General features: G+C 36.5%; 1 protein-coding gene across 8 annotated transcripts in view; it reads left to right on the plus strand.

Moving 5' to 3' along the window:
- Positions 1-15,303, plus strand: part of CCDC102B (coiled-coil domain containing 102B) — a 318,630-nt gene that overhangs the window by 122,538 nt on the left and 180,789 nt on the right. For 2 of the 8 annotated variants that reach the window (XM_074355390.1, XM_010947066.3), the window contains exon 1: positions 7,058-7,200. The exons of 2 other annotated variants lie outside the window; for them this stretch is intronic. The gene's annotated coding sequence lies outside the window, so the exon portion shown is untranslated. 4 more of the 8 variants (XM_074355385.1, XM_074355384.1, XM_074355388.1 and 1 more) reach the window with 4 other exon arrangements.

Here is a 15,303-nt window from a genome sequence, read left to right on the forward strand (position 1 = left end):
TAAAAAATAAAACAAACAAACGAAACCAAACACACAAACACATAGATGCAGAGAACAGAGAAGTGGTCACCAGAGCGGAAGGTGAGTAGGGGAGGGTGAAATGGGGAAAGGGGTCAACATATGGTGACGGATGGAAACTGCACTTGGGGGTGAGCACACTGTAGTGTGTACAGAGGTAGCAGTGTACACACGGGAAACATACAATGTTATAAACCAATGTCACCTCAATTAAAACATAAAGTGGTTTCTTCAGGCATTCGACTCTGTCTTCCTGGCAGCCTTGGCTGTGTGTGTGTGTGTGTGTGTGTGTGTGTGTGTGTGTTTGTGGAGAGGCCAGCTCCCAAGGCCCTGTGGTCAGGCAGTTGTGCAGCGATGACCCTGGTTATGAAGACCCCATCAGTTTAGGTTTACACTGTGCTTGGATTTTCTCCTGGGTCCTCTGGGAAGATCAACTTTTACTTTGTGGCAGATTTCTCTTTTGGATCTTATGTTTTGTAGTTTCCCTGCATTGGTTCCCCTGTCATCAGATCCAATATGCTTTTTTTTTAATTCAGTTATAATTAACATACAGTATTATATTAGTTCAAGTGTACAACATAGTGATTCGATATCCCATACATTATGGAATGATCAGTGAAATAAGACCAGTTACCATCTGTCCCCATACAGACTTGTTACAATGTCGTTGGCTGTATTCCCGATGCGCCTATTACATCCCTGCGTCTTACTCATGTTACAGCTGGAATCCTGTACCTCTTTATGCCCTTCACCTGTTTTGCCTGTTCCCCCTCCCTCTTCCCCTCTGGCAACCACCGGTTTGCTCTCCGTATCTGTGAGTCTGCTTTTGTTTTGTTAGTTTGTTTTGCTTTTTAGATTCCACATGTAAGTAAAATCGTATGGTATTTTTTTTCTCTGTTTGACTTAACTCACTTAGTGTAATACCCTAGATTTCATTCTTTTTTATGGCTAAGTAACATTCCTCTGTGTGTGTGTGTGTGTGTGTGTGTGTGTGTGTGTGTGTGTGTGTATGACGTTTTCATACCTTAAAGTAATTTACAGATTCAATGCAGTCTCTATAAAAATACCAATGGCATTTTTCATAGAACTAGAACAAATAAACCTAAAATTTTTATGGAAGCAATATACTTTTGATGTTTAGAAATTTCACAAAATGTCTTGTTCCAGGTTTTAAAAGTGATACATGATACTGAAGACTAAACTCCATGTTTTGTTCTTTCTTGAAAGGAAAATTTACAGCTATTCTAATGATTCTCTGATGATCGTGATTATGTTTTTCCGTATCGTAGGAATTTTTAATTCTTAGACTGCATTGGTTTACCTCAAATATACTCTGAATTTTAAATATTAAGAGACTTCAGACTCAGTTAAGACTGTGATAACACATGTCGCAAACAGTTTAAAGGCTAACTGAATACTGGACGTTAAGAATTCATAGTTATGATAGACTTGATAGAGTTTTCATTAAAGTGTATATTTTGCCATTTATATAGACACTTATAACATGAGAAAAGTAATAATAATTTTCAATATACATTTTTGCCTCCCTGATTTTCCTTCATTGAAGTAAAATACATGGTCTAACATAGACAACACATTGAGATCCAGAGCAAACCCAGATCTCTTCGGACATGATTTAACATACTACTTTTAAAAATAATTACTACTAATGAGAGCTTTAATTTATTTAATTTTAGGTCTCTGTTAAGCACTTTATATCCATTATATAATGACATTATATCCAGATACATAAGCACATTGTATTCCTATATCCATCTTAACCCTTGGCATCTCTCTATAGGTTATAACATCTAGTTTATAAATAAAGGGGCTGATAGGCTCAGGGATGTGATTCTGACGTCTACCTGAGATCAGGGCCTCTTCTTTTTAACATATGCTCTCTTGTGGATCAGATTTATGATTCTTACAGTTTTTCCTTAACTTTTCCATCAACTGACAAAATATAAATCAATTTAGCTTTGTGTTACAACTTAGACATTTTCATAGAAAATATACATTGTGCTTGTAAAGAAATTCTGGACACTGTGAGACAGTAATTCCTACTTCTGAAAGAGTGAGAGAAGAAGAAGAATATTTTCTGTGACACTGCAATATGACTCACGAATTGACATTCAGATTTATGTAACTGATGTATGTGAACAGGCACAAGTTAGTTTAATAAAAGACGTAGCTTCCCAGCTGGTCTCTTGATTGATGAAGGGTGTGTTTGTAAAATCACAATGTACTCCGTGAGTCTGTGTGTACATGTTTCTAATCTGAGATTTCAAATCACCTAGTGCATTTCAATCAAAACCAAAATTGGCTTCCTTGCAAAAAATTTTCAGTTACTGACACAATTACGTTTCTTTAGAATAATCAACAAATATTATTAGTGTCATAAAATTGTAGCAATTAAAATTTAACAGAACAGCTGACTTCAAATAGTAAGATCCAAGGAAAATCTTTTCCACTTGTCTTACTTTGTTAATATTTCTGTTTTTCTTACTTTGTCAGTGAAAGGCATATATGTGTAATGTTTGGCACTATAAATTCTTTCAACTTATAAAAGTAGGGGAAAATATTAGGAGAAATTTTAAATTCACCGCTTACCCAATGTTTTAAAATATGTCTTTCTAAGTTACCTTCTCTAAAATTTGTCCAGTTCTAAGATACTCTCATTATTTTTGTTTTCATTTCTTTCCTAAAACATTCATATATTTATTTATTTACACCTTCATTCGTTTATTCATTACTTAATTTGCTCATTTGCAAAAGGTCAGAGACAAATACAACATTATCTCCTTAAGAAATGTACAGTTCCCTGAGGAAACGGACATGAGACTAAGTACATGAATATCACCTTTGGCTGCAGCGTTAACTCCTGCGGGAATCAGGAGGAGCCTCACAGAGACGGTGCGAAATAGCTGTAAAACTGAGTAAAGGTTTCTGCGGGAGATTTCAATGTCACGGTTCCTTCAGGGTTCCTCAATTAGGTGATAAGGATCTAGACTAAAATCAGTTCTGATTAATATTCATTCCCCACGGTTTCTGCGGTAAGATACTGTTACAACTTTTTATTGGCCTGCAGCTCCCACTTTAATAAATAAAGCCACGGGAGAACCCTGATGACAGTGGCTGAACCAGCTGAATTCTCTTTTCCTCCCGTCACCAAAGTCCGCTCGAGGCCAATCTTGGTCCCAGCTCCTCCTGCTGTTCTCCACTCGGCTTCCATCTGAATCGTGACCTTATGACCTAGGTTAAATGCCTCTCCACTTCCAGCCTCCTACCCTTGTTCGAGGAAAGGAGAAGAGGAAAGAGGTGAGATGGAGAGGCATCCAGACCAGGAAGACAAAACTTCGCAAAGATGCCCATCAGGCTTTCACTTATGTTTCACTGACAAAACTTCTCTGGGAGTCTTGGTAACATACTCTTTTTTTTTTTTTCCGCTGAATACATTGTTTCCCCAAACAAAAATAAAAATTCTCTTTGTAGGGAGGAAGTTGAGAAATGGTACTGTTACGTAAGCAAATATCAGAATTCACAGGGAGGACCTAATATAGAAAGTGAAATTGGAATAAACACTCACAAAGAAACCAGCCTGCATTGAGTGTGCTGAGTGCTTAAAGCTGTTGTGAACTTGCCAACAAATTATGAAAACTCCAAGGCTGAATTTCCTCCTTTTTTTCTTATGTGCCTCTTCCTTTTTATGGGATATGGAGTGTTAATGGAACGAAGGTTTTGTACACTTATGCGCGTGTGTGTGTGTGTGTTATAAGTCACAGTGACAATGTACCCTTTGAAGTAAGATGGAGATAGGGGATAACTTTGTTTCTATGATGCTAGTAGGTACCACACTGTCAATCAACAAAGCATTTATGACCCAGATTTGGCAATAAGGACAGAACAGGACACCTACTCCACTTTCTGACCCCTGGGGAAGTAGGGTTGTATGGGAAAAAATAGCCTTTGTTGGACAAAGTTCTAAGTGAGACAATGCCCTCTCTATATAACCAGATTTTACTGATCAGTACTTTATAAACTGGCTAGTAAATAATTGTTTTGCTAAAATCTGATTGGTGTGGGTTCAAAAGAGATGGAGGAGATGAAGTGGAGACAGACAAACAGACAATTCTTTCAGATTTTACTATAAAAATGAGGTATTGTATTTGAAGGGTGAAGAGGAGTGAGGACTCAGGAATAATAAAAAATATTTCTAGCCTGAGAGACTGGATAATGGTGTCTATATTTAAGACTGATAACACAGAGCCCAGTGGAGGTTTTGGAAGAAGAATAACAGATCTGGTGTTTGGAGATTATTGAGAGATTTAAATGGCCCCCAATGTCTATTCTCATCAGACTGTTAGAAATACAGATCTGAAGTTGATAAACTGCTTCGGGCTGGCCATATATGTTTGGGAATTATTTATATATTAGTATATTTGCTAGGGCTGTTTAACAGATTACTGCAAACTTCTTAGCTTAAAACAATAGATATTTATTGTCTCACAGTTCTGGAGGCTAGAAGCCCAAAATCAAGGCCGTACTTTCTCTCCAAAAGCTCTAGGGGAGGACTCTTCCTTGCCCCTTCCTAGATTCTTGTGCTTATAGACACGTCACTCCAATTTCTGCATCTGTCTCCTTGGGGTGTTCTCCCCTGTGTTTCTGTGTCTAAAATTCCCTTGTCTTAAAAGGACACTAGTCATTCTATGAGGGCCCACTCTCATCCAGGATGGCCCCATCTTAACTTGATTACATCTGCCAAGACCTTATTTACAAATAAGGGCACATTCAGTTACCAAGGGTGCAGACTTTGACAATCTTTTTGGAGAACATAATTCAGGCCACTGTAATATGCATGGCAAGAGAAGCCACAGAAACAGATGTATGTGGAGTGAGAACAGGACCAGTGATCGTCCCTTGGGCAGATTCCTCCTTGAGAGGAGAGCAAAGTAATAAAAGAGGGGACAAGGACGTGACACGGTCAACAAGTCATAAAAAATCCTCCAGGAAAGTTGCATCCTGGCAAATGTATTTTAAGGAAGGGACTTGATAAGGGGGTTAAAAATCTTCAACAATTGCAAGTAGCACGAGTACTGGAAATCAACCACAGTAACTCTTACTAACGATGGGGAAGAACAAGTCTGGGGGCAGAAGGTCATTTAGGAAGACACTGAGGTGATCCAGATAGATTATGATGGATGCCTCAACCAGGATTGTTGCAGTGGGAAGAGAGAGGACTGGGCAGATCGTTGAAGTAAAATCAGAAGGAAGTGATGCTGGATTGAACATAGAATAGAAAAGAAGTCAAGGATGACTTCCAGAATTGTTTTTTTTTTTTTTTTCCTTCAGCAAAGTGTGAGACTGGTTGGCATTGCTGAGGTAAACAACACAGCAAGACCATGGAGAGGTTTCAGTTTTAAATATCTTGAGGATGTATTGTCCTATTTTCTAGTAGCAGAGTATAGTATAGACTCAGAAGTGGATTGGATCCAACTGTGCATATTTGGGAACCATCAGAAAAGAAAGGTGATAATTGAAACCATCAGAATGGGTGGCATTATCCTGAGAGGCAGTAGATTTACACGAGGACATACCTGATGTATATGGAGGGATGAGAGGGGAAAGAGGAACCACCAGAAAGCGGGGAGAAGGGGTGAGTGGTCAAGAGGAAGACCAGGAGGACGTAGTGCTAAGAGACAAGAGAGTCTTCACGTCAGTGGGGTTGTGAACAGCATCAAAGGCTGCGTAGATGGATGACAAGTAGAATGAGGGCTGAGAAGGTTCTGTAAGCTTAAAAAAACACAAAACGTGCACATGTGTGAATGTGTGTGTGTGTGTGTGTGTGCAAGTGTGTGTCTTCAGCGACAATCACTTTGGAGTATTGAATGGGGTTCTTGGCTGGAAAGAACTCTTTCAGACATCTGAGCCCAAAGGAGAAGAGAATGGTACCTACAGGCGAAAACGACCGAACTGAAAGTGAGATTCATTGGCAAAACTAAAACTGACCGAAGAACCGATGGTGTTTGAAGTCTCATGGGGAAAATCCAGACAAGAGGGAGAGAGTTCAAAGAAAGAGAAAAGAGTATGGTGACCGACACATTTTCTGAAAAGACAAAACAAAAGAGAACGTCAGAGGGTTAGTTCACTTTCTATAAGGGGATGGTCACCTTCGCCATTGCAGCAGGAAGTGAGGAAAGGAGGCTGTTGAGTAGAAATTGATGACAAGTAGGTAATTCAGCTAAGAATATTCCTCCAAATTAAGTAGGGAGGAAGAACAAAATAATTTGAAGACATTAACCCTCTGACTTTCAAATGCCGTTCTCGTGCTATTTATAAGGAACATAGTGATTACGTTTCTTCTGCCCTCTCCTGTTCCTCTTTGAGCATTCTGTGCTGTTAGTTTCAACCAGAGGCGTTTTTATGTGGCCTGCCATCACCCATTCATCAGAACACTTCCTGACAGCTGCATCATGTCACTGGAAAGTCATTTCATTTTTTTTTTCCCCAGGGGAAAAGGGCCAGAGAGCTCTGTTTGCAGGCCCTGGACACTGCAGCTCACAATTCCTGCCAACATGACTGAAATCAAAGGTTTTGACATACAGTTTTTGTATCTTGATTTCTGTACCCAAATAGTTTATTATCATTTCTTTTTCTGTTTTGGGGCAATCCAATAAAAGTCGAGTTAAACCAATGATGTTTCCTATTGTTCCTGTAATCTGTAGTGTAATCTTTCTTTAAATCTTTTGCAGATAGATACGTTATTAGTACTTTTTGCTTTGCCATTTTTTTACTATGATTGCCAGTTATACAAATTGTTACTAAACATTCAACACACTGGTGTATAAAGGGGTGGGTGTTTCCTTTATCACTCACAGTGCACAGTTTCAGATAGGTTGTGCAGGACGTGTTGGATGACCACACTGAGTTAGAGAACGTGAAAATGATTTCATTTTGGATAGCTCACTTATGATCCACAAAGGGTGTTGTGGTATTGGTTTTGATAAAACTTCACAACCAATAGGAATCTTTTTCGAGTTAGTGTGGACTGGCCTTAATACTGGAAATAATCCTGTTGGCCAGGACCCCAGAGCTGCACAGATGAGAAAAGGATGCAGGAAATTCTGTTGTTTACACATGTGCCTGTAACACTGAGCCGCTGGAGCAGCCCAGCAAGCCCAGAGGGTAAGATGCTTAATAACCTTGTGGTTTTCTATTTAATTTTTATATTTTCCTGCTGGGGCAAAGCATGTATTCTTCTCGGAGCAAAGAAAAATAGAGTTGCTTGTAAGATGCAGAACAAATCTACTGTAAGTCTGGGAAATTGAGGGATTTGGAATTTCTTCTTAAAATGGACTTGATTTCTTCCCTCCCTTTTGCATTTTCCACATTGGTGTTATTTATACTGACAGCTTGTCATACATTTCCTGTGTTTTAAAAAAACAGCTGTATACTAACAAAGCTCAGGTAAGATTTTCAACTCTAAATTTAGACAGTAATGTCATATGTTGATAAGAAAACCTTGTTTTGTATTTGCAAATGAATACGAGTTAGTCAATGTGTTTGAAGTAATCTATATTCTTAGAGTGAAAAAATAGTAGAATTGTTTTGCAAACCCTCATATTTATGCTTCATACATTTAGAGCTATTTTCATTGTGCTAGTCCTTATGTTGACAGAAAAATATGCTTCAAACTTAGCACTAATATTAATTTCTTTATATAAGTAACCTAGGTAGTGTAGGGAAGAGACAGAATAAAATAATAAAATTCTGTACATAATAAAAGGGAAGAGATACTTTCTACTCTATAGAAATTAATTACAGAACGGAAGAAAAAAAATCTCTGGAAACCATTGGGAAGTATTTGCTTATGTTTCCTGCAAAGATAAATTATAAAATGAATGTTGAGTGGCTAAGTCTGTTAAATAAAAATATAAGGGAGATAGTCTTTAAAAAATGTAATTGGAAACATGTAAGTAACATATGGCATTGAAATATACAATGATATTTCTTGATATTCTCATTTACATAAACACGAGTTTTTCTAATTTGCTAAAATCATCTGAATATACTTTTGCTAATATTTTTGTGGGATAAGGTATTATTACAACTTTTGATTAAATATTTTTCTGTTAATCATTTTATTGTCAAATATCCTCACATATAAGTTAAATATTATTTAATCCTTACTTTTCTCCATATTTTTACATAAGCATTAGATTAGAAAGGAATCTTGAAAAGCTGGTGATAGGGTATTTGTCGAAGTTGTGTATGATTTTGCACTATTAATTTAAAATATGAAGTCTATTTAAATATTTAGAAAAATGTTTTATATGAATTGCTTTTTTCCCCCAAAACTTAAAAAAAAAATAGTTTTCTTGTAAAATAAGATCATTGAGTAATTTCTGTTTTGCACTCCTCATATGTTTTCATTGGATTCAGTAATTACTTAATCACTGGGACATAGCTTCTTGGTGCCTCACTATGGGTGTGGCCTTGACATTTATGAGGGTTTCATCTTATTATTAGAGCCACACATATAATGGAAGTAATTCTTTAAAATTGAAAATGATCTCAGGCCATTTCTATTTGAAGATACATCATATCTCCTCTGCTTATATTACAAGGTCAGCTGAATTTTGCCATAATGATAAAACCTTCAATGTTCCCTTCTTAACAAGATTTTAGAGAAGGCTTGAAAGAAAAGTCTGGCTTCCTGAGCTGAGACTTTAAACAAATCGGTAAAATTTGGATAGTTGCTGAAAAGCAAAAAGAGTATTCTTATTTTGTAGATGTAGTTGGAGCAAAGGGTTTTGAGACATAAATTAATGTAAAGCCAGGAAGGATAGGAAGTAAAGCCTGGAGCAGAAAAAATACACCTTGTGAGTTCCAGACACTGTGCTCAGTGGATAGAGCAGGACAAAGTCATGGAGTGTCTTGAAATTCACACAGATTCGTTTTGTCCTTTTATATTATGCAATTGGGGCAATTGCAAGTTTCTTAAGAGATGAGGGTATTTCTTCTCCTTATCGTCATTCTCCTCCTCCTTTTCCTGCATCATTTTATTCTTCTTCATAATCATCATCTTCATCATGGTCGTACTGTCAACACATAATTGTGCTTCCGTGTACAAGATAATTTACATACATCTACAATTTTGATAGTTGTGCAATCAAATGAACTTCATTTTACATATTGTCTTCATTTTACACACAAAGGAATCTGATGTTCAGAAATGTGAAATGATTTCTTTAAGGCCATAGATATAGTAAGTGGAGCCAGGATTCCAAACAACGTCTTTCTGGTTCGAGAGCCATTCCACTGTGCTGCACTGGTATTTTAGGAATGTGAATCTGGCAAGAGTTAGCAGGATGGTTTGGAATGGGCATTGGGGTGATAGAGTGCAGGACGGAGGCGGTAAGACAACAGGCAGATCAATTCCAGCATCTGTAAATCCCAGCTAATCACATCTCTCAGGTGGTCCACTCCTGCCTTTGGGAATAGAAACAAGAAACTGCTACTGAAAATAAGCAGTTTTTACATTTAAATTGGCTGTTCTCATATTCAACTCTTATGCTGTCCTCTCTCTTTTATTTTCTTGAATGTTGTATTCATATTCAAAGAAGATATATTTTGATTTCTCAAAGGAAATTTCACCTCATATTGCTTATTCACAAGTGAAATATGTAAAGTGACTGGAAATGGTATTGGAAACACACTGGCATTCCTTTGTTTTATTTTGATGTGTAGTATGAATGAGTGCCTTCTTAAAATTGTGGGAAGACTCAATTATTACCAAAGAAAAATATCACATAAGTTTTATTTCAATGGGTGAAGAGCACATATAAAATTTATATTGTTAATAGGTGATGTTGAGAACAGTATATTTGTAGTAAAAAAAAATAGAACCTATTTATCAACACTTTCCCCTTCAAATATTCAAGCTTTAAACACATTATTTTGCTTTTCCTCTAAATAGAATGGGACTACTATCTGAAATAGCATTCATTTTCTTCTTTTCTATTTTTCAATGTTTTTAATGAAATAGAAGTATAAAATTACCTTGTTATAATAATGAGTTTTGAATACATATATAATTTTTCTGCTATCGTCTTGGAAATGTACTATCTACTATTTTAGAAGCTTACTATCACTTAAGTAGGCTTTATTGGAGTAATGCCTGTTGCAAAGCACCCAAACAGATAATGTAAAGATTCATCCTTTTAAACTTCCCACTACTAAAAGAGTTAAGTACATTTGTCATTTCAAATACTTTGGTCAGTGATCTTATGGCATTTTATTTTAATTAAATAGATCTAGGCTGAATTTAAAGACTGTATCCAAAGGGCACTTTGTATACCCAGTGCCCAGTCCTCAGTGCACTGACCAAGTACAGCTGCTCAACTGTGATCGAGTGTGAACTTCAGACTTTGGCTTTAGAAAGGAAAACTAGATACATATTTTACTGGAGGAAATCAGCTCATCAAAAAGAAGATGGATTGAGCTCAGGGCCATTCCATTGAAATCATAGCTTCACAGAGGATTATTAATATTATTATATATTTAAATATTAGCTGGGTGATTTACATTCAGTGATATTTACTAAGAAGTGCTCTTATGTGTAACAAAGATGTAAAGATATCTGATATTAAAATTCTGATAGAAGCATCTTTTTTTGGTAGCTGAAGATAGAAATATCTTTAGTATTGGGCAGAAAACATGGCTCATTGCAGAGTTTACAAATGCTATTTTATCAGAATGCTTGCTTTTAATCTGTAGAATTAAATTTAAAAAACATAGAAGTAAGTCTTTCAGTCACTGACTCATAAACATATGTTTCTAAGATGCAGGAACCATTTAAAAATGTACCACAAGGCAAAGTGACAACATTTTTCAATGAAGAAGAGCCTGAAGCAACGTTAGACTAGTTTTTACAGAAATAGTTTTGAGGGTTTTTCACAGAACCATTCATTTCCTCCCTTAGTAAATTTAGGATTATGAAGGCCTTATGTCAAAAGTTGAATTTGTGATGGCTGCAAAAGATGAACTGGCTTTATAATTCAGCATATACTCCTAGATTTCCTGTCTTCTGTTTACTCATCATCTGAACGAGGTGAAAACATAACTCACAAACTATAAGCACTCAGTGGAATGGTAACACTCGATAGCAAAGGAGAGGAGGAGGAGAGGTGGACGGGCCAGGCGATCCACTGGAGTTCAATGTAGTTCCGGAAGGTTCTGTGTGTAAGCTATTCGGTAGGAGCTGGAGTGATCACAGGGGTTGTCTAAGGGCTCCGGGGTGATTCATTCCATCTCTAGTTCAGAGTCTCCTGTGGGTAAACTCCACAGCAGGACTGAGTCCGGCCAAAGCCAGGCAGCTTTGAGTTGCTCTCATCCCATTCTCTGATGCTGCCCAAGCTTCTCTGTTCTTTTTTGTAGTGACAAGGCTTGAGTTATAAACTTTAACGATTGTGTGGATTGAAAACGTAGATTGTGGCAATTACGACATGTAATGAATGGACTCTATAAAGGTGTTGATGCTATATGAATCTACATTCTGGCTTCTGAATTTGAATATGGGATTGAAATAAATTTGACCTTCAAGTGCAGATTGACAGGAAAGATTCCAGGACCACTGTCTTAGAAATGGGATCCTCACAGAAGGCCAGGGTCTTCCAGCTGACAACAAAATTCAGCTCCTAAATTTTATATCCATATATTCCTTAGAGGTGGGCAGTCTTTGTCCACCGTGTGGCTGTAAGTGGTATTATTGAGTATTGTGTTTGTATAAATTAATGAAAATGACACATTCTCATAACCTAGATATGGCATAATAAGTTAAGTTTTAAAAGGATCACTCCAGCTGTGTTGTGGAGAAAACATTGGAGTAGGAAAAAAGTTGAAGCAGGAGGACTGGTTAAATACGACAGTCCAGACAAGAGATATGGAGGTTTGAGATGGATAATAGAGATGAATTTGATGAGATTTTGGACACATTTCACATTTCCCTGCCAGAGCTGATAGAACTTTCCAACAATGATGATAAGCAATGTGAAAAAAAGAGAAATCAAGGATCTCTTGGCTTGATCTGAGAAGCTGGAATGATGAAATGTCTGTTAATTGACAGAGGGAGGCCAGTAGGAGGAATAGTCTAGATTGGGGGCTGGTGTTCAAGAATTTGTTTTTGGACATGTGAAATTTGAGATGCCAATTAGATCTTGGAGTAGTGGTGTTACGTTGTCAGCCAGATATGTGAGTCCAGAATTAAAGGAAGATTTCAGAATGGAGATAATTTTGGTAAACATTAGGAAATAGGTGGATTTGAAGGAAAGGGACTGGATGCATTCAGTCAGAGTGATTACCATTGGGGAAGAGAAGCTGTGTGAAGACTGAGCAGCAGAGCACTTCCATATCAGAGGTGTGAGGTGAGACAGAGCCACTGAAGCAGAATCAGAAGCAGCAATGACCAAGGTAGGAGAAAATCCATGAGAGAGGAGGCTCCCAGAAGCCAAGTAAATGGCTGATTTCAGAAAAATGGAATGGCCAGTTACGTAAATGCTACTGGCTGATCAATAAGACAGGAAAATCAAGCCTAGGAGTTAATCATTAATTAGATTTAGCCATGTAGAAGTCATTGATTATTTGTTTTTATAGAGACCTACGTTTGAATATTGATACAGTGGGTTCAAGAGAGAATTGCATGAGTGAAAATGTGTGTAAAGATTTTCATTACAAAAAATTCCAGAAATAGGATGGCCCCTGGATGGGGATCAAGATAATTTTTTTTTAAGGTCGAAGGTATCCCAGCATGCCTATTTGCTGATGAGAATGATCTAGAAGAGAGGTGTAAACTTATTAAAGGGAAGACAGGGGGTGGTTTTTGGAGGAGCCATCATCATGTGTATATAAGAGGCAATTAGATGGCGCATACAAATGGGAAGTTTGGCCTTAAGGGTGTGAAGGATCCCTCCACAGAAACAGGCAGAGTGTAAGGGTTTTAATGAGACTGACAGGTCTGGTAGAACCAGAGGATAATAGTTGTCTTTGGTAACTTTTCTTTCCTTAGTGGAATAGAAAAAACAAGTTCATCAGGAGAGACGGAGGAGTTGAGAAAGACATGGCGAGTTTGAAGACAGAAAATGTGTGGGGTTGTTCAGAAGAATGGGAGTGTGAATTGATCCAATTGGTGTGGCGGCACTAAAGGCTGGCTTGATATCAGAGTCAAGAATTTGAACTGAGACCAGATAGCAAGGTATATTTTCTCTAAGTATGACCAGGTACATAGGTGAAACAGGAAGGTAGCTGGAATTAACCAGAATTAGAGTTTTATAGGAAGGTAAAGTGGAGAGGGCGCCATTCTAGCTGACAGTAATTTGCTAATAATGGAGTACAGACTAGGGAGGGCAGCGTCTCTATGAAGCAGCTGAGAAACAGAAGGCAACAGAATTGATTTACAGGAGGTCCAAGTTGGGTCAAAGAAGAGAGTTATGGGGACAATAGTAGAATATAATCAGAGAGGTGATTATCATTTAAATGGGGAAGAATTGATAATTCGGTCATGGCTTCTAGGATACACAAGCAACCAATGGTTGGGTGAGGTAAAATCATTGGAATTAACCGGGACTGAAAGATGAGAATATTGTGAGGATAATGCATGTGAAAATATTTTGGACATTAAGATTTTGTTCCTGAAAACATATTTCATCCCTCTACTGCATAATCAATTAACAACTGTTTTTACTAAATAAATTTTATTTTATTTTTTATTAATAAATACTTTGAAATTTATTTAAATATGGAAAACAGTCTTCATAAAAATACATAGAAAAGCATAATGTAATATATATATATATATACAGCTTTTATTGTGGCAAAACATAAACATCTACAAGTAGACACTCATTTTAATGCTCACTCCCCTGCTGAGACTAATTTTTTGTTTGTGATTTTATTCATTTGCCTTCTTACTATTTTTCGTGATGCTTTGATTGGTCTTACAGACTGTATTAAGAGAACAATCTTTAGGCAGAGTTAAGATCTAGACAATTTTTCACATCTAACAAATTGTAAGCCCATAATTTTTCTAGATGCTTCTTATTTTGCCAATGTTTTGGATAAAAATAAAATAAAGTTACATAATTAATCATGTTATTTAGTATTCTTGGGCTTCAGTTTATAATACAACTAATATTTTAGCAATTACATGTATTTTTAAATTTAAGAATCATTTTTGTATTTCTATGAAGAAACACTATGTTATACTAAAAATTAAAGTTTATTGATCAATTAAAAAGAAGAATCATTTTTGTCTAAAAACCCAAGCTTTCTAAATAGCTTCAAATATATTTTCAAATGTATTTTAATCGGATTTCTTTTGTTTTCCTTTTTTTTTTTGGCAAGTGACTGAAGACATTCAAATGGATTTTTTTTGTTAAAGCTTAGATGAGAAGGTTGACCAGACATATATCCCATGTTTTGAATGATGTCCATTCTATTTTGGTGCAACTAGTGCAGCGTCACCTCTTCTGCATTATGTGACCAGGAGGCAGAGAATTAAAATATCATGTTGTTTATATTTAAGTAACAGGCATGACTACTGTGGTCTGTATTTCCAGTCAGTAAAATGCAGGTGCCAAGCATATATTTGTAAATAATGCTACTAATAAACATCTTAATTTGAAGTACCAATAGAAAGCCTCTGTAAAATAGAGACAAGAAATATTGCAAAAACGCACAGAACTTGTTTTAAAAAATCAAAACATGGTTTTCTATTTCTGTAAAATTCTCTATAAAAAGAAACCCCCATAATTTTTTTAAATATTCTAGAGTTGAGCTGTCCAATAGGAATATAATTCAAGCAGCACATGCAATTTACAGTTACACTACAAAGTTAAAAATAAACATGAAATCAATTTTAATAATTTATTTTACATAATTCAGTATATTAAAAATATTGTCATTCCAAAACTTAGTTAATATCAGATCATTAATGAGATATTTTACATTTTATTTTCTATACTGTGCCTGATTCATACATGCAGCACATCTCAGTTTAGACCACCCTCATTTTAAGAGCTCACTAGCTTCATCTGCATAATGACTACCATATTGGACAACACAGGCTCCAAAATATATACACTTACAAAGTATTCTCACAGCAACCATAGATCATATTTAGGCATGATACTTATCTACGTGTTGTAAACGAAGATACGTGTTTGAGCAACCTTCCCAAGTTGCAGAGTAATCCCAGATTTTCTGATTCTGAACCCAGAGTTCTCTGGGTTC

The sequence above is a fragment of the Camelus bactrianus genome, chromosome 30, assembly GCF_048773025.1.
Source record: "Camelus bactrianus isolate YW-2024 breed Bactrian camel chromosome 30, ASM4877302v1, whole genome shotgun sequence".
Taxonomy (NCBI): Eukaryota; Metazoa; Chordata; class Mammalia; order Artiodactyla; family Camelidae; genus Camelus; species Camelus bactrianus.